At 52.8% G+C, this 16,585-nt stretch overlaps 1 protein-coding gene across 1 annotated transcript in view; it reads left to right on the forward strand.

The window, feature by feature from the left end:
- The first annotated feature begins 634 nt into the window (after nt 1-634).
- The window catches only part of TNS3 (tensin 3), a 224,120-nt gene continuing 208,169 nt past the window's right edge, over nt 635-16,585 (forward strand). Inside the window, exon 1 of the mRNA XM_082846490.1 lies at nt 635-711. The gene's annotated coding sequence lies outside the window, so the exon portion shown is untranslated. The remainder of the gene's footprint in view (nt 712-16,585) is intronic.

Raw genomic sequence — 16,585 nt, forward strand, 5'->3', positions numbered from 1 at the left:
AAGGGGCATCTGTGTCTTGGGGATGTTGGCATCTATCTGCCTTTCCTCCTCTGAGCATCCCTCTGTCTGGGACCTTCTTTCTTGTCCACTCCTGGCCTGCCTAAATCTTGCTAATTTCAAGGAGATGTGACTTCTAAAGTCTTTCCCGACCCTCTGCCTCCGTTGGCCGGACTTTCCAGGGCTTCCAAAGCATCTTGGGTTTCCTCTGTTACGGCCGTGCTGCTTTATGTGTGCACTACCCCCAGTAGACTGTAAGTCACAGGCGGGCAGCGAGGTTTCGCTTTCTTAGAGCACAATAATTATAGCGCCGAACGAATGAATGAACGAACGAATGAATGAACGAACGAACCAGTTGTGCAGGAACCAGGACTTTGCCTGCCTATTCGGGACCCGCCAGCCCGTGAACACTTTGAGTCTGGGCTGCTCAACGGGTCTAATAATTCTCAGTCCCACCTGGCCAACGCAGACAGGTCGCAAGGCCGCACGGGGCCCCGGTCGCGCCTGGAGCGCGCTGCTTTGTTAGGGCGATGAATCCAGGTGACCGGCCGGCCCGGGCGTGGCGGCGGCGATTGCCCGCGCCGCCTCGAGGGGGCCCTGCGGCGGGCGCGGCCGCGAGCCAGGAGGACGGGCCCGCCCGCGCGCTGCTCGCGCTGCTCGGCGCCCTGTCTGTTGCGGCCATCGCCCCACGGGACCGCGCCGCCGCTCGCCCAGGTACTGGAGGGGGGCACGCGCCGCCAACCTCTTTGTCTCGGGCGGGCGGGCTCCGGCGTCTGCTCCTGGGGAGCGGGCAGGGGGCTCGGGCCGCGCAGGGGAACGGAGCTCTGGGCGCGCGGGGACCTGAGCTGGGGGCGAGAGTTCGGCCGGGGTTCGGGAACGGGGGAGCGGGGCTCAGGGACAGAGTCGGGTGAACGCGGCGGGGGGCGCGGGCGGGCTCGGCCGGGGTCCGGGACGTGGTCTGGGGACGGGGGCGCGGGGACGCGTCTGGGGCGCGCGGACGCAGCCGCGGAGCGGGCCGTGTGCGTCAGGGGCCCTCTGCGCCGGGGCGCCCTGGACGGCGGGCGCGGGCCGGAGCGGCACTGTCGCGGCGGCGCCCGGGTGGACTTCGCTCTCCAGGACGGGTCCCGAGACTCCGGGGCGGAGAGCCGAGTTGGAGCTTCAGTGGGAAGGCTCAGAACCCTTCTCCCGCTCTTTGCAAGCGGGCTTTCCGGTGCGTCTCTGTTTCCCTTTCCCTGTGCTGGGCGGGAAGTAGGGGGTCCCTTGGCGCTTCCTTCCTGACTTCTGAAGGAGCGGGAACCGGGCGGGGGCGTGCGGGGCCGGGGCCACCTGCGGCACGTGCCTGCTGCCACGCCGGCGCTGTCGCTGACAGGCAGGAAGAGGGAGGGTCCGGGGCTCGGTGGGCGCCGCCTGGGTCTGATAAGTGAGATGGGGTCGTTTGCCTGAAGTGATTTGAAAATCTGTGTGGCGGGAAGGGGCTGAAGAGCTCCCGTTGAATTCTTGAGACAGCGCTGGCGGGTGCCCCCCATTCTCCAGTGTGGTTAAAAAAATAAAAGCCCATGGGGTGTGTGGCCTGCAGAGACCGCTGTTGAGGGAGGTCACTGCCCACTTAGAAGTCCCCCAGACCCTGAGGGTGTCCCTGCCCTTCACACACTTTGATCTTCTGGCAGAGTTTTCCCCCATTTTCACTCTTTTGTAATGTGAATGCGTGTTCATGGAGGACTCTTTAAATATTCTGAAAATGTGACTGAAAATTATTGCATGGATATCGCAAAGCCCTTCAGAACTAACCGTCTTGGCATTTTGATATACATGGTCTGTGGGTATTATTCTTTGTGAAGTGCTTTAGTTCTTTGCCTTTTGAAAGAGATTTGTGTGTCCTTGTGATTCTCTCCTCTTTAGGGCCTGGGAGGTTATATTTGCAAATCAATCAACAAGTATTAAGAAAGGCATTTCTGTGCGGAGGCCTGGAGGGGCCGGGGAGTCGCTGCAGCTGGAGGGTGGAGCGGGCAAGGCCATTCTGCGGAGAACGAGGGAACCTCTGTGCACAGGGAGCTGACTGTGGGATCTGGCAGGAGGCCAGGCTCCTGACCTCAAAGACAAAGTAACAGTAATCTTACTTAGTAACTTTACAAAGTAATAGTGACCCCGGAGACGAAGTAATAGCGAAGTAATAGCATGGTCGTAGCAAATGCTAATGGAGTGTTTGCTTGTGATAAATGCTTTGCATCCATTCGTTGCATTCAGCCACGTAACAGCCCTTGGAGGGAGCTGGGATTCGTGGTCCATTTTACAGATGTGCAAACTGAGAGGCAAAGAAAGGCTAAGTGTCTTGTCCAAGTTGTCGCCCCACGTGGTGGTGCAGCCCAGGATTCGGCCAGGACAGTGGGGTTCCAGGGCCCCGAAGTTGCTGCTGCTTGTCTGTCAAGTGGATGCATGTCCTGGCCGCAAATTCCTCAGCTGAGGTGCCAAAGTTAGCAGCAGCAGCAGATGAGTTATTTCTTTACAAACCAAGGAAAAGATAGAAAAAGTAGTAGCCTCAGGGACCTGGTGTTCCTGGATGCAAACTGACTTGGCTTTTACAAAGTGTAGCTTTGGCACCTACGGGTTTTCAATGGAGCTATTTGCACATGTGACCCTGGGAGCTAAAGGTCACCAGGTCAAAGTATGTTCCTGGGCTGCAGGAGATATTACTGATGGGATTAAAAATGGCCTGGGAATAAGGCAAAAAGGCAAGAAAAGAGAGGGGAAAGGCCAAGAGGGGACGATTTCTGACCCACCATGTGGCGACGGCAGCTTGTACACAAGGCCCATTTTACAGGTGCCTACATTTATTAAAGTGCAAAACAGCTGGGGACTAGATCAGACCCAGCCCTCTGGCTCTCCCTGCGCACGCAGCTCCTCCTCTAGGGTCAGCCTGGCAAAAACCACCACCACGCTAGGAGAAAGCCTTTTGTACCCGAACCAAACCCTGCTCCACCCCTGACCCCTGCCCCCAAACTCCTGTGCAGGCGAGGTGCCAGCTCTTCCTGCTAGAGAAATAGCCCGCCTCCAGCAGGCAGAAAGTTACTGTTGTATCCCAGCCACCCAGTGCATCCACAGCTCCCTGAGTAGAGAGGCTTCCTTACAGCGGCTCTGCTTTCTCTCGGAGAGGCGCCTGTTTTGTGGCTGCGTTTGATGGGTCTTCTGGTACCAGGCGGTGGGTTGGGATGGGGTCCCGGAGGTACACAGACCCTGAACCCTAGGCTCTTTCCTGCGCGACCCGGTAAGCACGGGAGTCATCAGTGACCTAGAGCCGGCCCTGTCCCCCTGGAGTCCTTTGCAGTTATCTCTGTTGATCCAGAATAAGGGGTCTGGCCAGTTGGTTAGTTAAATAGGCATTCTGTTAACTCAGAGTCGCTACATGTTCCTGGTGGTTAGCAAGAGTGTTCAGAATCATCACTGCTTTCATTATTGTCCGGGTTCTGGGCACTACTCTGGCTACTGAAAGAGTTACCGCTTTGAATCCTCTCAGTTAAGCAGAGGCGGGTGTGAGAGGGCGTCGTGTGGCCTGTCCACGTGGAGTGACATTTAAACCCCAGCTGTCCGACAGCGAGGGTGTATTTTTCCGTGCTGCCTCACTGATTTTAAAACACCTAGACATTAAAAACTGCCTCAGGCAGAATGCTGCTGAATGTGAGTGAACCGTCTCTTAGGGTTCAGAAGATGTTTTGAATCTTCCAGGCTGTTGAGTCCCTAGAAAAGGCAGATTTGCTGCTCTGTAGTTGTGAGTGAGCTCAGCGTGGGAACACTTATTTCCTTGATGTCTGTCCTTTCCCCATAAAAGCAGAAAACCAGAATCTCCAGGTTTCTGGAGCTTCCTTTTGCACTTGGGTTTGGCGAACCGCACCCCTCCCCCTGCCACCCGCACGCATCATTTTGGTGTGGGTCGGCCGGGTGTCTGCCTGCCAGGGCCACGAGCCAGGCCCTCTTGCAGGGACATCTCTGTCTCTTGCTCTGTGTGCACTCGGGGTCCCCACTGCACGCCTGGCCCTGGTGCAGGCCGGCCGGATGTCTCCTACCTGCTGTCCCAGACCCCCGCTGGGGACTGCCTCTGCTGGATAGGAGGGAGGAGGCCAGTGAAGGTGAGGGTGACCGCCACCTGGGGCCACTGATCGGAGCCATCAGAATGCCCTACTGTGTCACTGAGGGGAGGATCGTCATTGTGATGACCCCTAGACATTTAAAAAGAGCTATGTTAATTTTTTTAAAAAGTAGGCGATGATCTGGTATTAATATGTTTGGTCCCAAATGGGCTAAATTAATGAAAAATTTATGTCTAAGGAGTCTGTGTCAGTGATCAGGAAAATTCCCTCTGGTGGAGCATTTCCTGATCGTGCCAAGGAGGTGCCCCCCAGAGCCACCAACTCTGGGAGAAGAGGTTTCCTCACGTTCCGTGCCCCCCCGCCAATCCCCCTACGCCCGCCCGCCTGGGCTGGAAGCCCTGGGAGCCCTTGGCAAGTATCTCCCCGGCTCCCAGCCCAGTAACCTTGCAAGATTAATGCCTTCTTTTGATGGTGTGGTTACCCATGCGCGATGGGGTGCTTGCTATCCGCGATCAGAGAGATCGTCACCCAACGTTGCAAGATAACATTTTTGTCTCTGTTTTCCGGAATGGACACTGAGACGCAGTGAGCTGAAGTCATTTGCCTGTGTCATGGGGCTGGTTGGAACCCAGGCCTGTCTGGGGACAGAGCCTGTGCCTGGCCCTCATCCACAGAAGGTGAGTGCCCCCTTGGTCACAGGGGCCTGAGCCTGTGCATGGAGGGGGTGATGTGGTGCTGGGCGGGGTCCCAGAGTGGAACCCAGGTCCCTCCGCGATGCTGGGACTTCTTCCCAAGGCCAGGGGTCTCCATGGTCCCCTGCCCGTGTCACCCCTCCTCGAGGGCCTGGCGAAGGCTCCGAAAGCTCTCGAGTGCCCGCCGTCCGTAGCTGGCCGGGGTTCCAGCCGCAGCTGCTTCCTCGGATGTGGAGCCTTCGCCCCTCTTCCTCCTTCCTCAGCTCTGACTATGGCGCGTGGCCAACTGCCTGCTTTCCCCTTCCTCTTCTCCCTGGGGGAGCTGATAGCGCTCAGGACGCCCTGTGCGGGCACGGCTCTGTTTCTAAGATTGAGGAGACATCTGAGGGAATCCTCATTCCAGCTTCCCGAGTGGCAGCCTGTTGGTGCCACTCCCAGCCAGTCTGCGCCCGTGCGCTGGGGGACCCCCCCCCCCAGGTGGGAAGGGTGTCACCTCCTTTCGTCGTGTCTTAGGGGGTGGCAGCCACAGGGTATGACCTGGAACCTCTTGAGCGTAGGTTTTCCGAAGCTGGTGATGAACAACAAACCCCGAGGTTTTAAAGACACACGAATGAGTTAGGTGCCCCAGTGGAAGAAGGCCAAGGCTCTGGAGAAGGGGCAGAGGGAGAGGCAAAGGCAATGCATGCAGTGAGGCCCGCCTGCCTCTTCTTTCCAGGGAGAGGCGGCTGTGCCCCGGAAACTCGGGAGCCGGTCGTTTCACACTGGAGGATTCAGGAATCCGCTCCCCTCATTACCCTGGACCACAGCTGCTCTGTGTTGCATCTCACTCATGGTGGAGCCTCCCAGGGCGCGGGGGAGCAGCCTACAGCTGGCCGTGCGAATCGCCCCGGGGCCAGGCTGGGCCATTAGCTGGGGCGTCTGCGTTCTGTACACATTCCTCCCGTCGGGCTGTGGGAACAAAAGGGCCCCATTGACTCGGTCCTGGCGTTCTCCTCCGCTCGCAATCCATCACCTTTTTCAGAGGTTTCCTGAGTGCTCACCCCTCACCACTGGTGATTTTGGATGCACATCAAAGGCAGCGTGCTGGGAGGAAAGAGCTGGGCTCTGGCGGCCACAGGTCTGGGGTAGAAGGCGCCCTTTGTCCCGTGACTGCCCTCTCCGTTCCCCACCTGCAGCCCGGGGACATCGCCGCCCTCTGCGTGTGTTGTACCGGCGCTCCTCCTGGGCGCTGTTTTGTCTGACTGCGGGGGTCCTGCGCGTGGCCCTGCACGTCCCTCCTGCTTGCCAGCTCCTGGGCCGCTACGTACTCTGGTTCTGCCAAATTTCCACCGCCCCAGGGGCTCCGGCTGAAACATCACCTCCCCATTCTCGGAGGCCCTATCTGGTCCCCCTGGGGACAAGCCTTTGTGATAACAGGAGGACGCGGTGGGGACTCAGGAGTTTGCCCATGAGCTTGGACAGGTGTGTTTCCAGTTTCTCTTCTCTGGAAAGACCAGAAGCGCCCAGTGGCTGGGGGTGGAGGAAAGGGAACACACCTCTGCTCGCGTCCACTGGGCTGGCGGCTGAGTGAGGCAGGCCCGGCTCTCAGCTGGCCAGGCACATGTTTTCTCTTGTCCTGCCCTGGGAGGGGAGGGGACGTTTGTCATCTGTGTTGCTCACGGGGTGGGAGAGGATTCGCAGGGAACGGACATGCCTTTGCTTCCTAAATTATTTTTTGATTCTTTTTCTACAAAGTAATTTTTGTGTAATACGTTTGCTGTGGACTTGGAAAAGAGGGAGAAATGTTAAGAATGCAGGAAAAATGTCCTAATATTACCACCCAGGGAGCGATGTTTTCACCCTCTTGTATGCTGTGTACACTCTGTGCTTTTCAAGTTTACCAACTTGAGATCAATGTATTATTTTAGCATCAGTGTGGCAATATAAGCATCTCCCCACTTGTAACTAACTCTGCATACACACGAGTGTTGATGACAGTACAGAACCCAGTAAGTACGTGATGACCATTTGTCCTCTGGTCACGGACGGCCTGCGTGCATCCTTGCACGGAGATCGTTGGGCAAGATCCTGGCCAGTCATGTTCTTGGAGGGACTCCTAAGGTGGTTCGAGGTCAAAGAACACAAACTACTTTTTTTTTTTTTTTTTTTTTGTGGTACGCGGGCCTCTCACTGTTGTGGCCTCTCCCGTTGCAGAGCACAGGCTCCGGACGCGCAGTCTCAGCGGCCATGGCTCACAGGCCCAGCCGCTCTGCGGCATGTGGGATCTTCCCGGACCGGGGCACAAACCCATGTCCCCTGCATCGGCAGGCGGACTCTCAACCACTGCGCCACCAGGGAAGCCCCACAAACTATTTTTGGTTGTGGTAAAATACCCATAACATAACTTAACCATTTTCAAGTGCACAGTTCCATGGCATTAGTACTTTTGTATTGTGAGACCGTCACCACCATCCATGAACAGAACGCTTTTCATTTTGCAAAACAAACTCCATCCCCATTAAACACTTACTCCCCATCCCTCCTCCCCCAGCCCCTGTCACCCAGCATTCTACTTTCTGTTTCTATGGATTTGACTACTCTAGGTACTTTATGGAAGTGGAATCATATAATATTTGTTTTTTTGGAGGGACTGGCTTATTTCACTTAACATAATGTCCTCGAGTTTCATCCGTGTTGTAGGATGTGTCAGAATTTCCTTCCTTTTTAAGACTGAATGATACTCCATTGTACATAAAGACCACCTTTTGTTGATCCATTTGTCCTCCAATGGACACTTGGGTTGCTTTCACCTTTGGGCTATTTTGAATAACGCTGCTCTGAACATGGGTGTGCAGGTATACGTTTGGATCCCTGCTGTCACGTCTTTGGGGTGTATACCTAGAAGGGAACACAAGGTTTTTGAAGCCCCTTGAGATACGTGGTTGGATTGCAGTCAAGAAACAGCGTGCTCGCAGAACCCTCTTCGTGGTCTCCCAGGGTGCCTGAACTCCCGGCCGGCTTGGCGCACGCTGGGAAAAACCAGGCCTGCAGGAAAAGGAAGAGGGAGACTTCTTACCGAGCTATTTTGACAGATTGTGTAAACTCAGTGATTAATGGAATGAGAAAGCAGGAAGAATGTCTTTCATTAAGAAAAAAAAAAAGAGCCTTTGGGGTTGCTTGGTTTTATTTTCAATTAAAAGGGTCTGATTTTGTTTCTGGAGAATGGCTTTAATTTGGATAAATGGTTCAGTCTGGGACCCGCATGCCAGAACCTATGATGTATGAGTGCAATTATTCCGGGTTTCCTCAGGAACAGCACAGATCCGGGCCCTGCTCTGGCCTGGCCTTGGTGCAATGGCGATGACGGCTGCTGTGCCTTAGAGGGAGACCGTTCTTCTGATCAGTACCTGGGGCCTGCGGGGCCCGAGGCCCAACCAGGTGGATGCTGGTTAATTTTTACCCTCCAAGAACGTGTTCACAGTCTCAAGTCAGGAATGCCAACCAGCAGGCCCTACCCCCGGCACTGGAACACGTTGGACCAGAATTACTGGCATCTTTTCCAGTGTGGGCATTTGCAGAATCGGTCAGGCTTGGGGGATTCAAAGGCAGGGGGACATCCTGACATTGTCCCCTATTTCTGGAGGCTCCCTGGCCCAGGCAGGGTTCAGGCCCTGGGCGCTGGGCTCTCTGCAGGGTGGTCCGGTGGGGCTTCTTTGGAAGGAGATGCTGGACTGAAGGACGTGATGGAGTCAATCCTGGGCTCTCTGGGAAGGATCCATCGGGTGGAGGGCCAGTGAGGGCAGAGGCCTCAGGTAGGAGCCGCCTGGTGCGTTCCCGGAGCAGGGAAGGGATTGAGGAAGGCGGAGGAATAAGAAGACACCAGCATTCTGCTCCTGATACTAGGAACACCGTGTCAAAGCCTTAGCCTTCCATGCTAACGGGGGTGGCAGGTCTGCCATGAGTCCTGGCCAGCCTGGGGCCTGTGGGAGCTGGGGTGAGGGCGGGGAGTTTACACAGGAATGTGCGCGAGTGCAGCCCACAAAGGAAGGACAGTTTGCTGAACCAGGTGGTTGGAGAATCGTGGAGCTTGGAGATATTGTAACCCCGAAGATCCTGTGGCCCAGAATGAGAAGCATGCCCATTGCGGCGGGCTGGGGTTCTGGGATGCGTGGGCCTCGGCGTGCAGGAGAAAGGAGTGTGCACCCAGCTTTCGGGGGAGTGAGGGACTGAGCCCGCCAGACCGCAGGCCGCCCGCCTGCGAGAGCTCGTGTGTGCTGTTCTGCTCGTGAAAGGCCGGGCAGCTGTGCACAGGCCCCTGAGGAAGGGCAGTTCTCAGCATAACAATAGGAACGTCTTGGGCTGAGGGCTGGCCAGGCTGATGAAGACTTTGGGTAACATGGGTGACTGGCAACAAGAGGGTTGATGTCTCTTGCACTTCACTTCCCCCCACCGCCATTTAAATGGAAAAAATCCAAAATATAGGTCATCTGTAAGAGCCTAAGTCACTTCTACAGAATTCATTTCTTGCTAGAGGCACTATCGCGACTTAAATGACGTCTGCACGTTTATAAAAGGTCCCCCGTTCTCACACTTACAAATACAGGATCGTCTTCCTCTTCCCGGCTTGGTTTTTGTAACAGTTCAGCGTTAGGGGTGTGGTGTGTATTTGTATGCTGGTGGTTTTCCCAAACCTATATCCTATGCGAAGCATTTCCCGTGTATCTGCCTCGACTTCACAGTTCTCACGGCGATGACTCTTACAGCCCTTCAGCGTGATGACCGTACCTGCGTGAGCTCCCAGCCGCTGGGCTGGCTCCTTGCGGGTAAATGGTTCTCGTTAGAGCTGCTTCTTTCGAAGGTGAAAGAAGAAGGCGCTTGGCTCCGGCTTGCTGGGGACCTGCTGGCCTCTGGTTTTGTGTGTAGCCCACGGGGAGGTCTGTGCAGCCTCAGGTCTGGCCCGGACACAGCCCCTCCCTCTCCCTAGGCTGCTTGTCCTGATCCAAGGGGCCAAGTTTTCCTTCCAGCTTGCGGGGCCTGCGCACCACAGTGGGTGGAGGTGAGCGTGTCTCTTGCTTGGTTAGGTCCTCACAAAGGCACCGGGGTCAGGGCCCAGCACCGCACCCTGTGGCCTGCTGTGTGCTGATGGAATTACGTGCACTGGAGCAGCAGTGCTTCTGACCTCGGCTCTGGGAGCCTTTGTGACCAAGAATCTTGGCCAGTGTCCAGCTAGGACCTGTCGGGGCTGAACTCAGCTCTGCAACCAATAATGTTCTAGTGGGGTCCAGACAGTCTCAGCTTTCAGGTTTCACTGCCAAGATGAGTTGGATTAACGGGCTGGAGCTGACGAAGACTTTTGGCCCACGGTGATCTTTCTTGTGTGCTCTCCCGTGACCCCTGGTTTACTGCCTTCCTTCCATTTGGCCTCACTGGTTGTTTCTGATGTGTTCTGTCTGTTGTCAGACCCATGCGCTTTCAGGACCTCAGCTTCTCTGTGTACCCTGGTGCTGCTGGAAATGGCATGGTCCTGCTTGTTTGCTCTGGGGCCGCGGTACAAAGGGAGTGTGCTCTGCAGTAACCACTGTGGCCTGGGTCCTGCCTCTGCGTGTGACCCTGGGACAGCCGTCTCGCGCTTGAAGTGTTGCTGAACACGGGGGGTTGGTATCACGGACCCCCCCCCCCACCAGGTTGCTGCGGTAACTGTGATGTCGTGTACACACTAGGTGTCGTAGTCATTACTCTTCTTTCCTCTTTAGTCATTAAGCCTTTCGAGGAGCTGAATCCAGGAGAAGCCTTCCATCCACTCCCCACCCCATGCTAGCCCGCCTCCCAGAGATAGAGCTCCTGGGAAGGAGGTGAGGGTGTGGGACCCCCGAGCTCTTCTCAGCCAGGCCCATGTCCTCTGGGTGGAACCTGGCAGTCACAGGCCCACACTGCCCTTCCTGACGCCCAGTTAGCACATCCTTGGTCTTCTGACGTACTCTGGGATTGGCTGTGTATATTTTGTTTGTATCTCTCCTCACTAAAATCTGAGTTCTTCCAAGGACAAGATCCAGGGCGTCCTATATCTTCGTGTGATAAGGGTTTTGGAAGGAGCCCAGGGACAGCTCCGTGACCTTGGGCAAGGCCTTTGCCACTGGAGCCTCCCTACTCTGAGGCTTCAGCATGGGAGGGGACGATGCCACATCTAAGTGGAAACATTTGAGAAGCTGGCTCTTTAGTAGAAGAGAAGGAGGTGCTTGCATATTTTCCCAGGGTTTCATTAATTTTTTTCAGGGCCACCATTTTCTACTTCCTGGGAGTTGCTTTGCAATGTACTCCATGAACTTTCAGAGGAGGGCAGTTGACGCTTATCTTACAGACTTGAGAATCTAGCCCACTGTAATTTTCTTGGAAAACAGCCATGTTCCAAGTTGTCGTATTATAGAAAGTTGATGGTAAATGTCTGCTAGGAATTCATGAGGGCTCCCTGACAAGAGTGGGGAATACAAAACCGTTACTTTACTATCTTGGTAGCACAAAAGAATATTCATGTCGGACAGAATGTGTTGTGGGATTCCTTGAAATCCACAGTGTAAAATGGCAAGAATCATTGCCTTTGTCTTTCTCTCAGAATGGATTCCAGTCTCCATACAGATCCACTAGCAATGTATAATCTCTTGTCCAATATTTAAATGAGAGTTTTGTTCTTATGAAAATGGTGGGCATCCACCAGACTCGTGCTGAGAAAAGAGTCACCTCTCCCACTTACCTGCTTTCTGCCCAGGCTGCCCAGATCATGTTCACAAATTCTTTCTGTGGGACCGAATGCATTTTAAAACATGGCTACATTTTATTTATTTATTTTTCAATTATTTATTTTTAATTTTTTTGGCTGCTTTGGGTCTTCGTTGCTGCGCAGGCTTTCTCTAGCTGCGGCGAGCGGGGGCTACTCTTCGTTGCGGTGCGCGGGCTTCTCAATGCAGTGGCTTCTCTCGTTGCTGAGCACGGGCTCTAGGCGCGAGGGCTTCAGTAGTTGTGGCACGCAGGTTCGGTAGTTGTGGCTCGCGGGCTCTAGAGCGCAGGCCCAGTAGTTGTGGCGCACGGGCTTAGTTGCTCCATGGCATGCGGGATCTTCCCGGACCAGGGCTCAAACCCGTGTCCCCTGTATTGGCAGGCGGATTCTTAACCACTGCACCACTGGGGAAGTCCTAAAAAAGGGCTAGATTTTAGAGAGAAGTTTGGATGTGCTGTATGATACCCTTGGTGCCTGGAGGCACACAACTCGTTCAGATGAGGATGGGAGCGCTGATAGCAAGAGCGTGGCTTTGATTGCCCTCCACAAGCTGGATCTCTTCATCCGCTGATCCATCTATCCTGCCCCAAATGGCCGGCAGGCGCTTCAGGGCCTTAGCCCTGGCTAAACGCATGGCCGGGTGGTACGTGACCCCCCATCACTCGCCTCCGTCTCCATGATGCTGTTCCGTTCCCAGCCTGATGAATGAGATGTGGTGTGTTGGCAGTTCTTAGACCTCAGGCTGGTTGCTGGGAATAAAAGGTACACACCTGAGGGTGGCAGAGGCGGGCTGACTGACGTTAATTATTGACTGTGTGTGAGGCTCTGTCAGAGAGTGACTCCTTGGTTCCTTCCTTTGTTGGTTCACTCACTCCCTCACTCTCAGGCAGCTAACATTTATCGAGTGCTGGCTGTGTCCCAGATACGGTTAACCCTCGCAAACACTGAAGAAAGGAGCACGCAGCAGGGCTCGCTGTGGCTTGACTGGCTATCTAAGCTTGGATGTGGCAGAACAGCGTGGAGGTGGGGGGTCCTGAGGGCCACGGGGCTGGTGGGCGTCTTGAGGACCTCGGGGTCAGAGCTGGGGGATCCGTCCCTTCACGGCTCTCTTCGTATCCATCTCTAGTTACTTCTGATCGTCCGATTCTGAATTCTCACTGTCATTTTGAGATTGAGGCTACATCTGCTAGAGGCTCTCTCTCGGGGCCAAGGGGCCCTTTGGCTCCTGTGTGTGAGGCTTCTTTGCCATCGTTCGGGACCCTGAGAACTTAGCACTGGCCGGATCTGTGCTTTAGCATGAAAGGAAAAGGAGACTGCAGAAGTACAGACGGACCCAGTGGATGGTTATTGAACTGAAAAGACTGTTCTCTCCCCAACTTCTTTTTTTGAAAATGGTCACATTTTCTGGAGATAGTATAATGAACACGTGTATACCCTTCACCTAGATTTGCTGGGTTTTTTTTTGCCATTTTGTCACATTGGCTTTATCTGAAAAGTGAAAAGTTGTACCCATCATGAATGGTACCCACAAATGCTTTAGCCTGTGTTTCTTGGGAGCAAGGATGCTTTCCCACATCCCTCAACCTCAAGACCATGATCCCTTTAAGCAATTTAATTTTGATTTGTGGACACCAGCTAATGTCCGGTCCCTAAAGTGCTTTCCTGCTGTCCTTAATCTGCTCTTACTTGTGGTTTACATGTCACACTGGGTGACTTCATTTCCCTGTGCCCTGAAAGTGGGAGCAGGCTGCCTGCTTTCTTTCTTTAATATTATTATTATTTTTCATGACTTTTCTTTTTCCTGAAGACATATTTTTTCATTAAATTTTTTATGTTGAGGTAGTTTTCGGGCAGTTGTAAGAAATAAGACAGAGAGATCCTGTGTAACTTGACCCAGTTTCCTCCTATGAAAACATCTTGAAAAGCTGTAGGACCATCTCACAACCAGGATGTCGGCATCGATAGAATCAAGGTACAGAACATTCCATCCCCACAGAGATCCCTCACATGCCCTTTATAGCCACCTCCACTTCCCACCCATCGCACCCAAACTTCACCCCAGCAGTCACTAACCTTCAGGTCGGTAATTTTGTCATTTAAAGAATGTTCCATAAATGGAATCATACAGTATGTAGATTTTTGGAATTGGCTTCTTTTAGTCAGCATAATCCTCTGGAGATCCATCAGGTTGCTGCTGTTTTAATAGTTCATTCCCTTTCATTGCTGAGTACTGCTCTGTGGTGTGGATGGACCACTGTTTGTTCACTGGTTGAAGGCCATCTTTACTAATATGTGTCTCCAATCCATGAACATGGTATGTCTCTCCAGTTGTTTAGATCTTTGATTTCATTCACTAGCATTGTGTCGATTTCAACGTATGAGTTTTGTTAGATTTACACCTAAGTATTTACTTTTCTTTGAGTGATTGTAAATGGTACTGTATTTTTCATTCTGGTCTCCGTGTGTTCACTGCTAGTACATGGAAATACAGTTGCCTTTTGTATGTTTATGTTGTATCCTGTGTTCTTGGTAAACTCACTTATTAGTTCTACGAGTTTTATTTTGTAGATTTCCTGGGATTGTCTATGTTGACAATCATATCTGAAAATAGGGACAGTTTTATTTCTTCCCTTGCACTGACCTTTTGAAGAGACAAGGGCAATGTCCTTGTAGGATACCCCACAGTCTGGATTTGTCTGAGTCTTTTCTTATCATCACATTCAGGATCACGTAGGTGTGAGGTGAGGTACTCTGCTCATTTCATGTCAAGAGGTGCAGTGTCTGTTGTCCCACTCTTGGTCCACCAAGCTGAGTTACCTGGTGAAGCCTCCTAGAGGTCCTTGGCGTCAGGTACCTCTTCCCCTTTGTTCCTTTGAGACGCTGAGCATCCTGCTTCCTAACCACCTTTCACTCAGTGGTTCAGCATCCAGGGGTGGTCCTTGCCTGAATCAGTAATTATATTGGGATCATGAAATGTTGGACTTTAACCATTTAAGTACTTTGGAAACATTATCTCACAAGTAATCAGACTGTTAATTACCAATCCTCTTACCTGGGTAGAGTCAGAGAATTTTATTTAGTGTGTTTATTCTTTAAATGGCCTGTAAATTTGGCAAAAGAAAAATGCTCTTCAGTTGGTCTTCCTCACACTGTAACTCTGTAACAGTGCTCTCCCGTGCACCCAACATAACCTTCCTCGGGAACGAGACTGTAGCTGTCATCACAGCCACGCAGCAGATACCTACCCAGGGCTCACTTGCCCAGCTCAGCCCATTGTTTGGGTGGCTTTGCTGAGAGTCTGTGTTTGCTGACATTTGTCTAAGTCAGGGCTTCTTAAAGTGAGGTCTCGGGACCAACGTGAGCATCCCTTGGGGGCTGTTAGAAATGCCAGCTCTGGGCTCCACCACAGACCTCTGTCACACACTCTGGGCTGGGAATGACAGTTACAGGGCGTTCAGATGCCCACTCAAGTCTGAGAGCCATTCGTTAAGTTTATCCATTCCATTCTCCAGTATGGAACACTAGCTGTGGAACTCCAGTGACATTGTTCAGTCAGATATCTTTAAAATTCAGTGTGGCTTTGCCATAATGCACACATGTTTTTGTGTCAGACTGTGGCCGGTAGCTGTTCCAAAGCCTCCCAGGGGTCTGTGCCGGGAAGGAGTTGCATTTACTTAGGAGAGCTCCATCCTTCAGCCACCTGAACCCCCAATTCCTGTTCCTACCCAAGGCTAGAACACCCAGCAGAGTGTGGGATTGCAGAGTGAGGTTCGCATTAACAAGTATAAATTTGGGCATGTTTTCAGCATTCGTTCATATTTAACTTTGTCCCCGACTAACTGGCTTCCTGCCTTAATGAGTGATACTCTATGTTTCTGGAGGCCTTTGTTGCCAGCTGTACTGGTTGAGGATAGTTTATTCTTCATCAGACACATGTAGACTGAACTTCTTTTGTGTGTAAGGCCGTGTGCTCTTCATACAAAGTGGGACTGGAGTTGCTTCGAGCTCAGGAGTTTAGCCCTGTGCACACAGGAAACTTGATGTAGGAAGGGGGCGTGTCCATAAGAGCAGAGGAAGGTGCTGTGGGAACTGAGAGGTGACTAAGAGTGAGGCAGCAGAGAGCCTAGTGTTTAAAGCAGGGTTCTCCAGAGAAACAGAACCAACACGAGCTATATAGAGAGAGATAGATATCTGTAGGCAGATATCTGTATAGATCTATCTATCTATCTGGATAAATATATGAATTTGTGGGGGGCTGGTGTGTTTGAAGTTTGCAGGGCAGGCTGGAGATCCCCACAGGTCTTGATGTTACAATTTTGAGTTGAAAACAATCTGGGGCAGAATTCCTCCCTCTGTCTCCTCCCTCTAGTCTTTTCCCTTAAGGCTTTCAACTGATTGGGCGAGGCCCACCCAATTATGGAGGAAAAATCTGCTTTACTTGATGTCTGCTGATTTCAGTGTGAATCGTATCTGAAAAATACCTTGACAGCTACATATAGACAGACATTGGGTGCCATAACCTAGCTCTGAGGACACATAAAATTCAGCACCGCAGAGGGGAATCTGGACTACACGCAGTCAGATTCAAATCGCAGAATTGCTGTGTGTTACCTTGGGTACCCTGGACAGTTTACTTTTCTCTGAGCCTCTGAGGTAAAGGGCTCTTTAGGTCGTCCAATGGCTGTTTACTGATTTATATAAGTAGAATAACCAGAGGTAATGTGGACATCAGGCTTGGTTTGATCAAGCAGCTCAACCATGTCACTGCCCAGAAACTCTTCTCTGCCTTGTTTAGTTGTCACTTTCTTTTCCTAGTGGGCCTCCTGTGACTACAAGACGGCAGCCAATTGCCCGTTGCCTACTTCCAGAGAGAGTGTGTCTCTTCTGTGGCCATTCAGCAGATGTCCTTTGGCCACAGTAAGCCTTGCACTGACTGGTTAAGCCTAAGTTGTAGGATTTTCCTGGAGTCGGTGACTGTGGTGGAAGAGGGGAAGATTTATGTGGGCTGGGAAATATGAGCCGGAAGAGCCACCAGCTGTGTCCCCTTACTCAGTGGCCTCCGC

Source organism: Leucopleurus acutus (genome assembly GCF_964270905.1).
Source record: "Leucopleurus acutus genome assembly, chromosome: 9".
Classification (NCBI taxonomy): Eukaryota; Metazoa; Chordata; class Mammalia; order Artiodactyla; family Delphinidae; genus Leucopleurus; species Leucopleurus acutus.